The sequence below is a fragment of the Lissotriton vulgaris genome, chromosome 7 (assembly GCF_964263255.1).
Source record: "Lissotriton vulgaris chromosome 7, aLisVul1.2, whole genome shotgun sequence".
NCBI classification, from domain to species: Eukaryota; Metazoa; Chordata; class Amphibia; order Caudata; family Salamandridae; genus Lissotriton; species Lissotriton vulgaris.
The window spans coordinates 267,142,191-267,162,876 of NC_141695.1; the positions used below are offsets into that span (position 1 = coordinate 267,142,191).

At 43.5% G+C, this 20,686-nt stretch overlaps 1 long non-coding RNA gene across 1 annotated transcript in view; it reads left to right on the forward strand.

Moving 5' to 3' along the window:
- The first annotated feature begins 5,924 nt into the window (after positions 1–5,924).
- Positions 5,925–20,686, forward strand: part of LOC147701356 (uncharacterized) — a 28,126-nt gene continuing 13,364 nt past the window's right edge. Inside the window, exon 1 of the long non-coding RNA XR_015297174.1 lies at positions 5,925–6,178. This is a non-coding gene — a long non-coding RNA (uncharacterized LOC147701356). The remainder of the gene's footprint in view (positions 6,179–20,686) is intronic.

Sequence of the window (20,686 nt, forward strand, 5' to 3'; positions counted from 1 at the left end):
AGTATAACGCACTCCTCAATGCAAGTAATAATGCAGTTGGTAATGCAGGTTTTCTGCCAGGAATGCGATGTGCCCGCTCTATGGTGCAAAAAGAGAGAAAAGGAGGAGGACGAAAGAATATCCTTGAGCTACCGTTCCAAGAAGACCACTGCATCCTGAATCTCTGCCCCCTCCAGTAGTCCAATCAGGCACACATTATTTCATCTAGGGTGACCCTACTCCACTCTATCTTGAAGGTATCTGATTCGGGTGTCAGACACATTCTGCTGCTTCTCCAGGAAATCAGTTGCCAGTTTTAATTCTGTAACATCCTGCTCCACTGCGGTAACTTGGTCTCCTAACTTCCAATGATCCGCATGCAGAAGCGTAAGATCCAACACAACCTTGTCCACTTTGGATTCAATAGACTCCCTGGTTCGTTCTATGGCATGCAAGATGACATCCAAACGGTCATGCGTGGGGTCCTGTTTTGCAAATGGTTGCGTCAAATCCATATCTGTTGAGCCAGCAACTTCAAGGAGGTCCATGACCCAGTACCTTTAGTATGGGCCATTGTTCCAGCCAATTTCTTTAGTGCACAACAGAAGGTGCGACACTCCCAGCAGATCAAAGCAGTATAGTTGGAAAGATTTCCCTATTCACTGTGCAGTACTTAATGAAAGAACCAGCAGGAGAAGCCCCTACAGTCCCTCCACTCACATGGCCAGCTGTTGTGGTTTGGTTGTACCCCTCGAATGCAATACCGTCCATATTCCATCTTCAGCACCCGCATCCCCAACCTCCTGCAACAACGCAACTCTTTCCAAATGGTCCATCCGGCGATCTCTGTCCCAAGCAACAGTGTCATCAATACTATCAGGCCTCAGCCCGACTGCTCCCGAGGTCACAATCAGGTCCTGAAGTGGCTGTGCCGCCCACTTCTTCCCATACCAAGCAGAGCTGCAAACAATGTCTACCACAGCACGCATGAAGGCCGTTGCAAGCATTACTCCTCCAAGTATTTTAAGCAGGCCACACACTGCTCCCACAGCCATGGTCAGACCGCATTGTCACCCTTCTCTTGACCTCACCAATCAGCGCTGCTGGCAGCGACACTTTCCTTCCTTCACGCAGAGGTGCGATATGGGGCCCATCGGCAACCACTGTTTGCACTTCCCAATGCATGTCGCATCAACAGCAAGAGCAGGCCCAGATCGGGCCACTCGCAGAGGTAAGGTCAGTAGCAGTGTCTCCCATCACTTCTCTCACTTGGGCTGCACCACCACTAGTCTTTACTGCTGGGCAGGTGCCCCTATCCACATTGCCTGGTCCTTGTGACAGATCAGGCCCCAACGCCGGGCACTCCCAAGGCCTCAGGATGCAATGCTACTCACCCTGTCTCACATTGGGTGGTCTCCTCGTAGCATCATCCACAGGTTTTCATCTCCACTCTGAGTGGTGCAATGTGCACTTCCTCTGTTGCCGGTGACTGCTCAAGCAGCGGCCACAACTGTCTCACAGGTGGGTCAGCAGGCTCCACCTGGGACGCACATCTCCAGCTGTGGTCTGATATCTGGTTATAAATGAGAATTACCATAAAAAAATTACAACTTCCAAAACTAAAAGGCGGTATAGGTTTACCCAACTTCAGAAATTACCAAGCCGCCTTTCTCTGCTAGCAGGGTGCTTCCTGGTTTGCTGAAGACCCTAAATATACGCCTCTATGGATTGATATTGAGAAATCCATTATAGGCAAGGCCCCGCTTTCTGCAGTACTTACAATGGACCTCTCACACCTTACGCACTCTAAATACATCATGCTCAATACCAAGAGAGCACTTTTGCGATTAGATCAGCTCCACAAGACTGGTCTGCAATTCCACAAATCAACCTCTGCATCCTTATGGCGCAACCCATTGATTAAGATTAACGGCTCGCCCCCCCATATGGGACCACTGGTCTGATAACGGTATTAACGTAGTCTCAGATCTCTATGAGAATAATATGCCATTGCCCTTCTCGACCCTACAAGCTAGACACTCCCTATTACCGATTGACTTCTACGCTTTCCTGAAGATAAAATCGGCTCTGTCCACACGAACTTTCAAGCCAGCAACACCGTGGCTAACGTCTATGCTTCCGCACTTCCAATCCTCCGGAAATTTCGTCTAAAAAATATATAAACTACTTGCACCTTCACCTAACAAATCAATGAGGCGTAATGAGTTCAAATGGGAAGCAGAAGCAAACAACACTGGTATAGACATAGACTGGACCAGGATACATGCATCGGCACTCACACAAAAGGTTTCACCGATACTGTGGCAAACTAAGTACATGATACTCAACAGGACATTCTGGACCCCACAGAGACTACATAAGGCTGGCCTAAGAGATACACCGACATGCTGGAACTGCTCTTTGGATGTTGGTGATCTCCCACACATGTTATTTAATTGCCCCATGCTTCACACATATTGGACCAAGATCTTTGATTATATTAGACACATACTTGACATACATCCCACAAGAGAATTCACTTATATTATCCTGGGAGCCATAGACCCGAGATTAAAGGGAGACCATGACCGCCAGCTTCTAGACCTTTTACTAACACTGGCATGCAAGGTGATCCTATGCAACTGGAAATCAGCGACAGAGGTCTCTTTCAATGCCTGGAGGGAATGGCTGTCCTGCATCAGGGGCACTGACAACGCTACTCTACACACATCACCATGGTAGGTCAGCAACAACAAGTTGTGGTCCTCCTTAGACCAGGCTTCCTCCTCCTTCACCTTCGACCCACCATAAGGTACTGTCCGACACACTTAATGTTTAGTTACTCCATGGGGTAACTTCTGCACAGAATGAGCATAATAACCAGAGACGTAATGTGCAGGGATGACGAGGTACTGCATGACATTTCATGCCTGGCTATAGATGGAAGGCTTCTACGGAATTGTATGCAATAGTAATAATGCAATGCTGATTGTTTATTGTTTTCTAAATTGTTATCACTTCTTTTTTAGAACGGTACAGTGTTTATTGTCTTATTTGGTACAATATTATACTTTATTCTTTATTCTTTATTCATATATCATTTTATATGTTTTGACCCATGACCGATTTCGGCACCACTCCAATATGTTTGTATGAACAACGATGCTTTATTGCTGCTCTAAATTTTGTTATTGCTTAATAAAAAAGATTTGAACACAAAAAAATAAATGTTTAGGCAATTGCCACCCTACAGGTATCTTCGCACAAATCGGTTTCTGGGGGCTTGCACATTGATCCACCGTGGCTCCACACTGTGGATCTTATGTCTGTGCCAAAGAAATTTATCCCAGGGTGGTGTGGAGTGCAAAAAAACGATGGATTTGGGCCCAGATCTTTGGACTGGGGTGAATGTGTGACATTGATCCACATTCTGTCCATCATCTGTTCTGTTTGCAATTACCGCCATAAGTGCGCTGGGGATGCTCAGACGTGGGTCCCAGGCACTCCACACCACTGGAGTCAAGCTAGCCGGGCTGATGAGAGGTGTTACCTCGAAACCGGTCCGGTCCTCGGATGCTTGATTCCGTTCTGGGAAGGACATGGCTTTTGTAGTTCGGACTGGACTGTTCCCATGGGGCACAGGGTCAGAGCTGATTTGCATATCGCCATTGTCTAACCCAGGGTGGTGTGGAGTGCAAAAAAACGATGGATTTGGGCCCAGATCTTTGGACTGGGGTGAATGTGTGACATTGATCCACATTCTGTCCATCACCTGTTTTGTTTGCAAAGAAATTTATCGAATGAAGGGGATGAGTGGCAGAGCGAGCTCAGAACACTTCCACCATGTTGCCCCTGCAAGCCACAAACCTGGTCCATCATACATCCTTACTGAAGAGATGAGTCTGAGAGTCCAATATTCATACTTCATGCCAGCATTGAATTAGGAGAAGGTCCTAGAGATGTTAGCTCCTAGACCTCAGGGTCGTTTGGAATTCCTCCCCCCACCCCCCTGCTCTGGCCCCAGCTTGTCTGGTGGCACAACAGACTGGTGCATACAACCTTTGTGAAGGTGCAGCAGCAGAGCCTTTGTGATGTGTAAGTGTGATAGATGACAGCCCCTCCCACAATCGACTCGGAGATGTCCCATCCTGCCAACACCTATTCCTCCTTTATCTCAGTGTCTGGGAGAAATAGACAAATACCAACTGCCAGCTACACTTAGTCATGTGACCCAGGATACAGGCTGCAGGCAACAAATGTCTGGGACAAGAAAATGCCAACTTTCTAAAGGTTTTGGAGGTTTCGGAATTGTAACTGAAAATCCAACTTTTAAATTGCAACTTATTAGACACCAAACTGATCATTTCTACTTGCTCCAAATTGAAAGATATGAACTTATTCCAAGTAAAGAGTAACCCATTGTTATCCTAAGGGAGAATTTGGCCTTCAGTATTGAAAAACAAATTAAGATTTTTTTCACTACCAAGACATGTCAAAGTTAAAATACTTGCCCAACGGTTTAAATGCACTGCACCCTGCATTATATGTTGCTTAGGACCTACCCTAGGGATATTAAAAGGATGGTCTAACCTAGTAAAGGTTTACATTACCAGATCGAAATGGCAGTTAAACTGCACACACAGACTGCAATGATAGTCTAGAGACATATTTGAATGGGTGGTACAATTAATGCTGAAGCCCCACTAGTAACATTTAATTTTCAGACCCTGAGTAAACGAAGTGCAAATTTACTAGTGACAAATAAGACAAATAAATCTGCCAATTGGGTGTGAGCCAATGTTACAATGTTTTATGGAGTGAGCACACACATTTTGGCGCTTTTTAGCAGTGGTAAAGTGCACAGAGCCCTATGGCCAACAAAAATATGATTAGCAAATTGGAGGAGTGAGGCAAATGTTTTGGGGGAAGACCACCGAAAGGCTGACAGGTAAACAGTATTTCAATCTATTTTATTAAGGGTGAGGTAATTATAGTGAAAAGGAGTGTGCATCCTATTCACAATTGGATTTGTACTTTATCAATAGCATTCCAGTACATAATCCTATGAGACAATTCAATATGTGAAATGTTAAGATAAGTTAATACATTTTTCCTACTTAGCATCTGTTTCAAAAAGGATTTATATTTTTGTGCTACGTTCAAAAAAAGTTTTAATCTAGAAAGCAAAAAAGGAAACCCGTCATGACTGCACATGTCACATCTTCATGTAATTGCAAAACGTTCTGTCCATATTAGTGGCAAGAATGACATACCAGCCCCTATGTGCCGTAATAGATTATACTCCCCACATGCTACTTTTACCAGATGATGAATCTGGTTACCAAAAATGCACTAATTATTTCCCAATAAAAAATCACCCGCTCTGTATGACGTAGAAAAAAAATTATATTCTAACGTATGTGATGCCGTGAGGTATCAAGAAAATGTCGCCCCTACAGTATCTGAGGATGTCCAAGAGTTTTTGAAAATGAGGAGGAATCCATTTTCATGTTTGTGCAGAAATCGAATTTTTTTAGATGAGGGTTGATCAGAAGCTTTCGAGGATACTATTTGCCAGTGTGCTGTTTTCGGGCACAACCTTATTAAAACAATTCACACCACACGTTTGCAAAAAAACAAACACACCATGGTTTCATACAATTACCAGTGTTAACTTGAAATGTTGTAGGACGTCACCCTTGTTGTTGCAGAAACGCGAGAACGCATCACAGTTAAAAGTACATAACATGGTGAGAATACGCAACATAAGAGAACGCCCTTGAACTATTATAATAGCAGGGAAATTTGTCTTTGTGAAATATTAAATTGAACTTCCCTAAATTATGCGAAAGACAAAAATAGTTCCGAATAGGTCATCAGGAATAGCTGCAAGCAGGTATTCATTTCAACGCTCAGTAGGTGTAACACTACCTGTGCTTTTAGGAAAGGTACATTTTAGTGACCCTGCACGTGATTCACACCGTTTATTTCCAGGGAGTATGTGACTTGCAGGAACATTCATGAGTCGGCCGCACCCAAACCTGGAGCGTCTTGTTTATTCACAGACAGAGTTGTGCAAATGTGCCCCAGTGATGCCTCGGTGAATTATGTCAGGATATATAAGCCGCAGTGCTTTGGACGTGCCCACTTGCAGCCAGACTCTGACAGGAAACTTTGACCGCAGCTGAATTGAAAGCAGGTATGTGTCAACATCTATTCTTTGTTTTGTATTTTGGGTTACTTATGAAAGATGCAGGTACTTCGAACTATAATTTGTAGACCTAGCCATTTACTGTGCTGTGCCCAATACATTGTTTAAATTACTATATACAAATATTGATATAGGTTCTGGGTACCCAGGGGCAGCAGACACTGCTCCTGTTACCAATACATTCAGACATCAAGCTAGTCCGGAAGATACAGATATCTTGAAGACTCGTATTTACTCTCTGTACACTTCACTTCAAGTTCTCCTAACAATGCTGGGACAAAAAGGGGGACTTCGAGGGTGCAATGGTGAGACAAGGAGACAATCTTGTATTCATTGGAGATACCGTTTGCATGGTCTCACATCTGCTACTCCCCTACAATTGGTTATTAAATGTCCATGATCTCTTGTTCATAAGACTCTTCTAGGCGCTTAACAACCAATCTGACTAGGCCATTCACAATGTCGACATCTCACAATTCTTTCCATTCTGAGCCTTTTTCCTTTCTACCTAAAAGGGGACAAGTGAAACTCCATGTCCCAAAATGTAAAGTGGTGTTAACTATGGTCTGGGCAGGCGGGACAATTCATACATAAGACAGCCATCGTTTCACCATGACAAGTGATGCAGATGTTCCCTTTCGTATCAGCTTTTCTTAAGATCGTTGAAAGTTAAGGCATTTCATCATATTTTCTTTAGTTATTTTGCCCACCTCTCTTTACTTCTGCATACGGCCTCCTGTGTACTGTACCTTTCTTTAAGAATAACTCTGGACTGCCATGTACAGATGTGCTCATCAGTGACTGCATTGTTAGGTTGAATCTCCCTCTAAAGGAGAAGCGAGTGAGAGACGGGCTCCTGCAATGATTAGAATGTAAATTAAGGGGGACCTTTAATTACCACATTTCATGACGAAGAAAAGATATCTAAAGCACAAAACAGAAGAAATCGTTTTGATTATACTGAAGGAAGTTCTCGAGACTAAAATTGTTACCAGTAATATAAAGCGAGAAAAACCCTTGGAACATGTAGTTATTATGACCATGGACCCATCAAAGTGATAAACGGCCTAACGTTCGTGCAATGGATTGGGTAAAAGCGGTCACAATTTGTTCACCTACATTTTACTAAGTGCTTTGTTGTTTTGCAAACTAACATATGTTGAAACATATTGGTTCACAAAATTCTGATTCGTAAGTTGTCATAATTTGACCTTCTTCATTAATATGCATCAGGTAGGTTGTAACTTGCAACCCACTTCAAATCGCTGCCATTGCATGGATCGTGGACTGCCAGGATCAGCAAATCACTGTCTCTGATTGCTTTCAATTTAAGAAATCATTTTTTTTAAACGTCCGGTCTACCTTTAACTGAAATGTACAGAGAGCAAAAAGGAAGAAAAGGTAGATACACTGATTGACTGTAACACCTTTCAAGGATACTTTCTTGAAAAAGTAGCGACTATCCTGTCAGACATCCAGAAAGACAGCTCTACTATACACACCACGTCATCGCCCCCTCAAAACCCCTCGACCCCTATTATTACTAGATTTCCTAATATTGACTCCACTACCCTCAGACAACTAGCAACATCAACCAAGTCAGGTTCCCCTGCTGACCCCTGCCCTCCCGAAATATTTCGGCTAGCAATTCCTATTTTGGAGGACCAGATCCTAGACCTCCTAAATAACTCATTAGCTACAGGATCATTACCAACTACCTTTAAAGAGGCACGCGTTAGACCCCTGATAAAAAAAACCTGGGGCGGATCCAACTAGCCTGAAGAACTACAGGCCAATCTCCCAGCTGCCGTTTCTGTCAAAAATTCTAGAACAGCATGTGTTAAAATCATTGTCACCCCTCCTGGAATCACATCACCTACTCCAGGAGCGGCAAGCTGGTTTTCGTGCCCACCATAGCACGGAACTAGTAATGCTGTCGGTGCTGGACGAGCTCAGATGCATGGCTGACAGTAAAAAACCAAGCGCCCTGATACTATTAGACCTTTCAGCGGCGTTTGATACTGTCAGCCATGCACTGCTCCTGGACAGACTAGCCATGTCCGGGATAAAAGAACAAGCTCTCCAATGGCTAACGGCCTTTCTGCTAGGGAGGACGCAGAGGATCCAGCTAGCAGATCAGGTATCTGACGTTGGCGCCTTGGTATGTGGAGTCCCGCAAGGGTCCGCACTCTCACCACTTTTATTTAATTTATACCTGCAGCCACTGATAGACTCCTTGGCAAACATGGGCTGTAAAGTTTTTAACTACGCCGATGATACTCAGCTTCTGCTGAGTATCAAAAACACAACATCGGCTCAGTCGGATGCTTGATTCCGTTCTGGGAAGGACATGGCTTTTGTAGTTCGGACTGGACTGTTCCCATGGGGCACAGGGTCAGAGCTGATTTGCATATCGCCATTGTCTAACCCAGGGTGGTGTGGAGTGCAAAAAAACGATGGATTAGGACCCAGATCTTTTGACTGGGTTGAATGTGTGACATTGATCCTCATTCGGTCCATCACCTGTTGTTTTTGCAAACTCGCTATAAGTGTACTGGGGATGCCCAGACGTGGGTCCCAGGCACTCCACACCACTGGAGTCAAGCTAGCCGGGCTGATGAGAGGTGTTACCTCGAAACCGGTCCGGTCCTCGGATGCTTGATTCCGTTCTGGGAAGGACATGGCTTTTGTAGTTCGGACTGGACTGTTCCCCTGGGGCACAGGGTCAGAGCTGATTTGCATATCGCCATTGTCTAACCCAGGGTGGTGTGGAGTGCAAAAAAACGATGGATTAGGACCCAGATCTTTTGACTGGGTTGAATGTGTGACATTGATCCTCATTCGGTCCATCACCTGTTGTTTTTGCAAACTCGAGTATCGAAAACACAACATCGGCTCAGTCCATGGCCCAAAAGATACTACGGTTAACAGTAAATTGGATGACGTCCAATCTATTAAAAATGAATCCAGACAAAACGGAGGTCCTTGTAGTGTCAACCTCTGCCTCCCCCTGGAACGATCTGTTCTGGCCCCAAGAACTTGGACCTACCCCAAAGCCGTGTCCTAGTGTAAAGAGTCTCGGTATGAAAATCGATCAGGAACTCTCGATGACCAACCAAGTATCCGCTGTGGTTGGTTCATGTACCAACCTGATTAGGCAGTTGTGAAAGCTTGTCCCTTTGCTCTCAACGAATATGCTCCGAACCATTGTTTCAGCCATAATAGTTTCCAGAATCGATTACGGGAACGCACTATACCTAGGTCTTCCAAAAAATTCTATCAATCGTCTACAAGTCATCTTGAACGACGCAGCACGGCTAATCTTCGGATTACCCAGACGGACCCATGCCTCTCCTCTACTTTATAGGTTACACTGGCTCCCTATAAAGCAAAGGTTTGAATTCAAGAGCCTGTGCATTTGCCATAAAGCAATCTATGGACAGGCGCCGGCCTATATAAAAGAGAGGCTTGAAGTGTATGAACCCAAGCAAGTTCTGCGATCCTCCAATTCCTTTCTGCTATCCTGCCCACGCTTTACAATGGCAACCAAAGGTGACAGATCCTTTTCAGTCCAAGCCCCCACCATTTGGAATAAGCTACCAGAGGTGCTTTGTAGAGAATCCAATCTTCTCCGCTTTAGGAAATCCCTGAAGACTGTGCTCTTCAGGGACGCGTTTACATCCCCGTAAGATAGGCCGGCATTTCCGCATCCCTTTTACCCTTCTTCTTGTTGCTGTACTTGGTCAGAAGCGCTTTGAGACCTTTTGGTGAGTTGGCGCGATATAAAACCCAGATACAAATACAAATACAAATGTGGGACTTGGAGACATCTTTATTTTCCTGCCTAAGTTGATGCCTGGATTTACTGGCAGCAAGAGCAGTGTCGGGGTATCATCTGCTGCCGCTGGGTACCCTGAACTGATATACATATTTGCTATATTAATTTAAACAATGTTTTTGGGAACAGTTAATGATAAGGTCTACAAATCCTTAAAGGAAAACAGGGTGCACTTAAAAAACTGAAAAAGAACTAAAGCCTTTTACAGGTGAGCAGCAGACCCAGGAACCACTGCCTACTCCCAAAAAATGCTTATTATAACATTGACAAAGAGGAACGTGCATTTAGGGGACCCCTTCCTGTTTGCTAGTGTGATTCCACCTTCTGTGAGGTATCAGTAACCTATAAATGATTTGCAACCACAATTGCTGTTGTAAACCATAGGTAAGTACCTTAATAAATCACAAATTTGAAGGGACGCCCTAAACATGCCCTTTTCAATTTGTGATTTGGTATGTAGTTGGAGTTTTGAACATACCCAAATGCTATTTTGAGGTCACAAAGGTTCCGATTTAGGCCGGTCAGAGTCTTTTTTACCACCCAAATAGGTTTGATCATAAGGCCCAAAATCACAAACACCTACTATTTATTACTTAATATCAAATTCTTCTATGCCAATGTAATCGATCAATACAGAACAAACTGTAAAGTGACTGCATGATCACTAACCTAATGGGTGTAATCACTGAAGGAAAATGACACTTGCAAAAGGAAATGATGAAACAGAAGCCATATGGCTGATTTGAGCAAAAAAGCAGCGTCACAGGTATAGTAAAGGAAATTAGCAACAGAACCAACCATAAAATGCCTTCACATTACATAAAGATTGCACAACTCACTAAATCAATCTATTCATGAAACATCCCTATAAGGACTCTAAAAGACATAGATCACTCTTTCAAATTATCAGATATTTTCCCAACCCTGTGTCATCTAGGAGCAAAGGATCATAGTGATCATCGACCTCAAAAAATTACAATGAGTGTGCAAGGTGCAAATCCAAACCGGCCAATGGAGCATCCTAACTCCATACATACTGTAAATAACAAAAGGATCAAATGCAAAATCTCCTGACCAGAAGGAGTGTTGGCTTGCTGAAGGCTCTTTTAAATGACAGGCCCAAAAGCAACAATCAGCTAGGAAAACTTCACTAAACTATTAGGAGAATCTCACACAGCAAATGAAGGGCCACAATCAATGACAAGAGAGAAGCCTTGACATGAGGATCCCCCCACAACTCAAATCATGCTAGCCAATCACCTCTCCACCTTACAAAGTAGGCAAATTCAATGCCTTAACCCCTTCACTGCGGCGGCTATTCCGCCGCAGTGCTAAGGGGGCGGGACGGAAATGCGGCGGGCGCATGCTGGTGACGGAACCTCTCCGTCACCAGCTTCGGTTGCGCTGTGCTTATGATGGAGCTGTTCCGTCATAGCCCCGCCCGCTCAATAGAATGCTCAGCGCAGGCGCGGAATTCGCGCCGCGCAGAAGCGTCGGGCGGGCCATGACGGAACCGCTCCGTCATCAGCACAGCGCCATGCAGCTGATGACGGAGCGGTTCCGTCATCAGCAGGGGAGGGGTTAAGAAAGCAATAAATAGATCACTGCCTATCTGACCCTGAGAATAATGCCCTAAAGGAGTTCAGACAAATAAAAGTGATCAAGAAAAACCTAATCTGTCAATCAAACAGGAAATCAGTGTAGACGCTCCTTGGCAAATTACTCCATGATATCAAAAGAAACAACAGAACAAGATTCTGGCACACTGGAAACAGATTACAGAATCCCACAGTTCACAGAGTTAGCTCTCACTTGACAAAAAAAGCCTGGGTAAGTTTTCTGTGTCAATATTTTAATACAGAATACTCCAGCAGTACAAACAAAGAGAAGATAACAGGTTATACAAACACAGAAACACAGGAGAAACTCATGGTCATGGTGGGAAAAAATGCTCAGACAACATTAACAAATGCAATTACGGCCACACAGATTGCAAACAGGAAGCCCAAAGAAAGGAGGGAAGGAGCACCAGGTCCAAATTGGATCCCCCCCCCAGTTCTGTTTAAACTAGACCCAGATTACTGGGCAGAAGCATTAAAACCAGAAGAACTAACAGATTGGGCATCACAAAACACATACATCCCCCTTAATCAAACAGGTTTTTATAGCAATCACACGGGGACAACCACACACATATTAACTCTTTCCGAGTTGATAGACGCTATATAAGATGACAACCTACCATTATACTCCTGCTTCAGTGATTAATCCTCAGCCTTTGATCACACGGACATAGAGAAGCTGTGGGACAAACTCACTAAAAGAAATATTCCGTCCAGTCTTTTGAATCAGCTGATTCTTTTAAACATTGATTCTTGGGTCCAAGCGAAGCTTGCAGGCGGCGACCATCTATCAATAAAGATTTCAACCCAAAGGGGCTGAAACAAGGCAGCGTACTAGTCCTGACTTTGTTCATTCTCTTTTTGCCAGATGTATCAAACAAATGGGACAAGTGTAATTCCCATGCTCTAAAGATGGTCGGTCTTTCCCTTTTGAAGCTGTTATACCCTGATGACCTTGTGGCCATCAGCTTCCAAATCTTACTGGACACCACCAAAAGTTATTCTGATGAAAATTGGCTGAAAATAAACATAGACAAATCTAAAAGCATGGAATTGAACCAAAAAAATAATCTTAAAATGTCACTGGCATCTGACAGACAACAGTTAGGAAAAGTCAATAAACATAAATATGTGGGGTTCTTAAAAGATAGCAAAGGTGATTTTACGGCTCAAAAAGAGGCATTAAAAAGAAGAGGAATTACAATGGCAGTAGCAAAGAAATCTCAAGAACAAAATTGTCGGTCCAAAATTTACTCCCCTGATCCAGGTGGTACAGGCAAAAGTCATTCCAACTACCACCTATGGGAGCGAGTGTATGAGGGGTCAGGATGCTATCATGCAGGATGATATCGTAACGTGAGCATTTGGAATGATTTTTAACGGTAGGGTGTTAAAATATCGATTACAAAAATATAGCTGACATAAATATTGTTGTAAAAATATCGTTTACAAAAATATCGACTTAAACAGGTAAGTACATAAATATCGACTCCAAAATATCGTTGTAATTAATATAGATGTAAAAAATATCGAATTTTTAAAATAATTAAAATTACATTAAATAATAAATAAATATAAGTACTATTAACAAAATACATTACATTACTTTTATTTTTTAACTATTTCAAAAAAATGTACTACACTTTTTAATTATAAACTTAATAAATGTGGACATATAAATTGATTTTACACATTACTTTATATAACAACAATAATACATACATATAATTAAAATACCCCTTTACCCAAAAACCCAAAACTGACCCTGAACCCTAAAAATACCCCTTTACCCAAAACTGAAAACTGACCTGAACCCTAAAAATACCCCTTTACCCAAAAACATTTTCACTAAAAAAACTCCTGTACACACACCAAAAATTAATAAAAAAATTAACATAATTAATTACATAATTATTATTATATTAACTAATTGAAATTAATTAACTATTATTTATTACACTATTTATATTCATTTAAAACATTAATTAATCTATTATTTCATTATATTTAAATACCCCTTTACCCAAAAACTGAAAACTGACCCTGAACCCAAAAAATACCCCTTTACCCAAGAACTGAAAACTGACCCTGTACCCTAAAAATACCCCTTTACTCAAAAACTGAAAACTGACCCTGAACCCTAAAAATACCCCTTTACCCAAAAACTGAAACCTGACCCTGAACCCTAAAAATACCCCTTCACCCAAAAACTGAAAACTGACCCTGAACCCTAAAAATACCCCTTTACCCAAAAACTGAAAACTGACCCTGAACCCTAAAAATACCCCTTTACCTAAAAACTGAAAACTGACCCTGAACCCTAAAAATACCCCTTTACCCAAAAACTGAAAACTGACCCTGAACCCTAAAAATACCCATTTACCCAAAAACATTTTCACTAAAAAAATCCTGTACACACACCTAAAATTAATTAAAAAATTAACATAATTAATTACATAATTATTATTCAATTAACTAATTGAAATCAATTAACTATTATTTATTACACTATTTATATTCATTTAAAACATTAATTAATGTATTATTTCATTATATTTAAATTACTTCCCACCCTACTCCCCTATAAACTCACAACCCACTACAGAACTATTAATACTAAATTCAACTGAAAATACATTATTAAATAATAATATACTACTAAAAATACTACTTTGACTACAAATATTCATTAAAAACACCACATTACTTATAATTATTTAAAAAACGATATTATTGTAAACTATGTTTTTGTAAACGATATTTATTACAACTATATTAATGTTAACGATATTACTTACCTGTCTGTCAATATTCTGGTCAGACGATATTTTTGTCATCGATATTTCTTCCTGTAGATATTTTTGCAGCGATATTTAGGTTAGTCGATATTTTTACGACAATATTCCTGCTCTGTACCATTTTTAACTTACCAAAATACACATCACCTGCTCAAATTAGACTGGAATTCTATTTGCAGTTGTAACAATGAGCACGCAGAGCCGCTTATGTCAAAAGTTGGTATAAGATCAAGAGAGCTAAGCATGGCTTACTAAATTCTCATTTATGAATCAATTGCTGTCTAAATATACCAGTGCAGTGAAATCCTATTTGCAAGAGTTAATAGAACAACTAGTCTTATATGGTCTTTTGGAGGAATAAGGAGCATTCAACAGCTTCAAACAGCCTGTCACAGCAAGTGTCAAAAGGGTTTCCTTGGCAAAGGATGAAACTCTGCTGTCTGGGAGAGTGCACAAATAGTTTACTCTGCACAGCTACCCCAAGGGATTTCCACAACCTTACTTAGGTGCAGGGTTCAACACAAGAACTAAAGACAAAAAATCTATGGCACCGGCTTGGCGTCCTTCCATCTCTGCTCCACTTACCACCATAGAAACACCATCAGACAACATTTAGTTGCAGTTTGTGTGGGGCAGCCACAGAGGATATGATTCAGTTGCTATGCATACGTGGAGAACTTATACATGAATACAGATTTCCCTTTAATGCCAAGGGATTAAAAACTTGAAGTCAAGCAGTGAAAGCACGCTTTGTTGGCAGATATGTTCCATTAAACTGCTGCGTTGTATTGTTCCTGAGCATTGCTGAAAAAAACTCAACACCAGTAGCAATAGATTGACAACCAATAAATAATTATGTATATTTCTCTTGGCCAGAATACTGACTCAACAAGAAGGAAAAAACCTTGGAAAGTAGAATTATTTAAGACTATGGGGCATGTTGACAAGGAGCTATTGCTGAAATAACTGCACTTTATCGCAGCCAAAGTCATGATAAATTTACCCCACCATTCACCAGCAGGTCCTAACAGCCCACAGCACCACTTTTCCCACGATAGCAGCCGCAAAAAACATCGCCACAGAGGACCCCCACAACTATCGTTAATGAGATGCAGAGTGGGCATTCTCATGCAAAAAGCCACAACAACACCACACCTCAACATACATAACGACCAGCCAGCTCGGCGATAAGATCACAAAACACATGATAAGGCGCGTTAGCAGCAGGAATTTTACACCTGCTCTGACCTTGTGTAAAGTTGGAGGGCAGCCTGCTCCACAATAGGGAGCCCTGTCCAGGGCATCATCGGAAGAGCAACAGATGACATGGAGCAACTGAACATGCATTACGGACACCCAAGAGGGCTACAACACCCACCCAACACTCCCCCTGGACCACCACAGGGGCAGCACAGACAATTACAGTGCCCCATCATAATTCCCGTCTCTACACCCACGCATAGGACCCCGATGCGCAGGACACATTCCTGTGCTGTTTTGTGATGCACAATCTGTTAGTTCTTCTAAAATGAGCCCAACACAATTGCCTAAGATCCAGTGCGCCTGACATACCCCGGCCCGCTGGACCACGACCCCGTCAGGCCCGACCCTATGCAGCCAGGCCACACTGATCAGCATCCGACACTGGCATGTGTCATGGAGGGCCCACCATGTGTCAGTGTAAGCTCCAAGCCCGAGACTCCCTTCGATCAGTGAAGCTTCGTGCCATATGCGCCTCTTGTGACAGATACTGCCACAAATCCTGTCCAAAGCCATCGGGCGAGCCCTGCTGCCACAAACCCTCTCCAACGCCATCCGGCGAGCCGTGCTGCCACAAATCCTGTCCAACGCCATCCAGCGAACTGTGGATGAGGACCCAGGACAACCCTGCAGACCAGTAAGTTTCACATCCAGCACCTAGTTGTGAATAACGATTGGCAGAGTGCACACCAGTGACCTCATGAAGGGGAATAAGAGGAAGATGCGGCTCAGTCTGGACAAAAGCCGGGTCACAGTCACAGAGGTGACCGGGCACATGGTGCCACTTAACCTGAACTACACAGGCCAGTGGGAACACCAACCTATGCCGGCGACTCTCTGTGAATGGCCCGTGCTATCCGTTGCCTACACTGCTCTTGGCTTAGGCTGTGCTCGAGTAGGCCACAGATTTGGAACAGAACTTTGAGTATGCAAAGGCTGATTATACATCATTGCATGCAAGGGGAGGCCTAAGAGGATGTCGCCTTGCAACTTGACAGAAAGAAAGGATCATTGTTACGGAGGTGTTTGTACACTACCGACAACTGCCCGGGTGTTACTAGCGCAGTGCATCACTAGCCAAAGACATGTGGCTGTGAGCCACTGCTGACCACTCACTGATGCCTAAACTGCGGTCCAGGAGGTCACAGAGTCATGATTCAGCAATGGCGGAGTCCATATTAGTGTATCGGCCTCAACGCAGTCTGCACCCCTACTCAGCCCCGGTGCCACTAAGTCTCTTCCCCGACATTCACAGATACTTTCTGGTCAAACAATGGTGGCATCTGAGCGTATGGACTATGGGGCAGTTTTCACCCCCATGTAGCTGATACGGAATTGTGCTGACAACATGCTGTCGCATTCCATTCCCCCATTTGTTGCTTTCAGATAAATTCAAACCTTTTGGCGTCTAGCCCTGGAGGACACCTTCCACTGTCCCCCGAAACACTCAACAACATAGACCTCCGACATTGATGGTGAGCCGCTCAGGTCGCATGGCCCCTTCTTTGGAAACATAGGCTGGCCCCTGAGGCGTAGGCCTTGGGGTCATCAACGCTATGACTCAGTGGGCTTGTGCTGTATGCAGTCTCGGGGCCCAAATGTGTCCCACCAGGGCTCACATGATTACAGACCAACCCAGACAACACATTACCACAGGAGGCACATGCCACCACTGCAAGGACCACCTCCAAACCCCATCTGCCAGAGTTGCAGCGGTGGTCCTGACAGCCCTCTGGGTTGCTCAGGCCTGTTTTGGATGCCATTAAGAAAATGGGGTAACCCACAAGGTATGGACCTTAGTATATTGCGATATGAATAGACAATGGTCCTATACCTATTGATTGCATAAGTTGACTCAATCAATTATTATTTCTGAATTTGTAACAGTACAGAGCACCAGAATTAAATCTGCTCTAATTTAATCAATAATCTTAGTACAAAGTGATAAACAGCCACTACGACCAGAGGCAAAGATACAATGTATTTAATTAATTGTTTCATCTTTTCAAATTAATTTTTTATATAAACACTGTGTTATTTCAAATAAGTAAAACAAGCGGTTGCCCAATTAGAGCGTGCAAGGAAAGGAGTGATCAGAGTGTTGAGTGAATAAGAAGGAAAATAAATTCACAGTAGTAATCATAGCAAATTCACATAATTTTTTAAGCAATAACGGTGATATAATTCTTGCCGTATTGAGTACCTGGCCAAACATAAAATTCTTTTTAAGCATTATAGTCAAAGTTGTTACACAAGGACATATATGCCCATAATTTTCACTTTATGAGATCAAAATTAATGGTCCAAGGTAAGAGAGGTAGCGTCGACGTTTCGACTCGTCTTAAGGCCAACCAGTTATTTGAACCTGGGGCAAGAATTATATAACTCCAACGGAGAATTTGGAATCCAAGATTCATATGTAACATTATTAGGAGCCTATTCCTCAAATCCTATACAACACTGTGCATTAAATATGACACTTATAAATCACAGTATAATGAAAATCACAGTTTAATAATACATATTTCACTTATTAGTTAAATCCAGAGAGATCAATGCCATCCTAACGAAATGTAACTTTGATACTGGAGAAACTCCAAAAATTGGTCTAGCATACCTTTCTATGAAGACTAACTCAAATATATGTCTGCATACAAAATCTCTTATTTACATTCTCCCCTTCCCCCCCCAAAAAAAACCTGAATACATGCCATTGCTGTTTCTAGTCAAATGCTGTACTCTAACTGTTGGACTTTGGCCTTTTTGGCAGGTTCACCCCTTAATTTTTTGCCTTTAGCCTCTGGCATGGTGGTATTGATTTTAGGCCTCTGCACACACTAGCACTGTGGTCCAGTGTGAAGTGCGTGTGCACTCTGAGTGCATGTGCTGAGAGTGGACTGTCTCCCATAGGAATGCACAGGGGATATGTATGTCCAGGGTAGTTCCTGATATGTGGGGAGTGCAGGGTCGAGTTTGGTATGTGCGAACTCGTGAGAATAAGTGCTGCGCAATGGTGTGCGCAGATGTGTTGTGTCTAGTTGAGAAGTGCCACTTTTAGAAGTTGGCATTTCTGTGAGATGTGAATTGCCTGTCTTGCTTGTGAGTGACAGGGGCTGGCTGGTGTGGTTGTCTCCAGGAGCCAGGATGAGTCTACCCGGTGGTAAATAGGGAGATCTGCATGTAGATTTGAGTGAGGAGTTGCCCCTGGGACCTGAATTGGGCTGTGCCTTCCCTCCACAATGCTGGCTCCACTTCCTGGGGTGTGTCTGATGTCCCTGGCCTGTCCTGTGAATAGAGAAGGGATCTGAGCAAAACAAAGGGCTCCAGAACCAGTTGTATCTGGTTCTCCCCTTGCCTGCATATTTGAGAAGAAAGGATTTAGCTGCATAAAAGGAGGGGCTTTGACCCAATGAAAATGTTCTTGTTTGCGACTTGAATCTACCAGGGGTGTGCTGCTGCTGGGGCTCAGGGGAAGGCTTGCCTCCCTGGGCTTTGCCCTGCCCCTGGGTGCCTGGAGGACTTCTTTTCCCTGGGCCCTGCCTTCCCCCTTTTCATCTTTAAGGACATTTTGTTGCTGGGACTTATTTCTATTCTCTACAGGACCTTTCTGCATCTTTTTGCGCCCTGGGAGCGCTTTATTATGATTTTCCCCTTTGGGAGGGAACCCCCACCTTGGGGATTTCCCACGTGATGCCGGCCTTGCGGTTACCCACCCCGCTTATTTTTATATTTACAGTGGGTGCCCACGACACATGGCCGCTATTTTTATATTTGAAATAGCAGGAGCCCACCCTGCTTTATAGTCCAATTTAGAGGGAGCCTACCCCTCATTGCGCTTTTGTTAAACTTATAACTAAAGTGGGTGCCCACCCAGAGTTTCACCGCCATAGACCTAGCCGCGTTCGAAACCTTCATCTGAGCGAAGAGAGTTGCTGCCGGGCTGCTGCCTAGTGCAACCCAGAATCTGTCTGCCTGGTTGGGGGGGCGGGCCTGCACCCGGCCGGAAGAGGAGACAGCAGCTACGAGATGGGGGACTGGGTGAAGCAAGGCATCTGGTGAGGCAGGGCTCCCGTTAATGGGGAGAGCCCCGCAAGTGCCGCAGCCGGTTCCCGTGGAGGGGGCACGAGGCACATTGCCGGTGCCTGCCCCCACCACATCCACGGAAAGGAGTCCCCTGCAAGCAGCCTGGTAAGTAAGAAAGGGCTGGGGGCTCTGTGGAGATTATCGATGATGCATGATAAAGGCATAGTACCCAGTTAACGCTTTCCAAGCAGCCTCAATGTGCAGCGGGCAGCTCCAACGTTTGGGGGCATATTTAAGTCCAGAGCCTAGATGGCTCTAACATTTGACCATATTTACTTAAAGGGCCCAGTGGGGTCCTTAGGGGTTTGTGCTACCCCAGTTTGCGCATAGTTATTTTAGGAGCATGAGTGCTCCAAGGGACATACTTTATTTTCAGAGCCAGATGGCTCCAACATTAAACACATTTGTCCTGAGGGCCAGTGAGAGCCCTTGCCCCACTTTTACTTTCCAGCTGCCCAGCAAGTAGTGGGTAGCTGCACCGTTTAGGTCTGTTTTTTTAATCCAGGAGTGAGAAACACTCCTTCGCCCCATCTTTGCCTGCATAGCATATACAGTTACTGATATAGTTAGTTGTACTAACTATAACTCGCGCGCCAGCAATCCACTGCTGATGATGTCACATATTACATCATTCATGACATGGTCAGTGACATCACTGATGACATCTCAAATGACATCACTGATGACATCATCCAGTGAATGTGGTTTGCTTCTATATTTAAATAAGTATTATATATATATAATGCAATCTGCCTTGAAGACTGAGTGCATGCATAAGTGTCTGAATGGAGGATTTAGTAGCAATGTGATTGACTGTGTAAGTGACGAATTTAAAGTGTCTCACTAAATATATGGGATAGTGATTACACTTTGTGAATACCTGTATCACTCTATC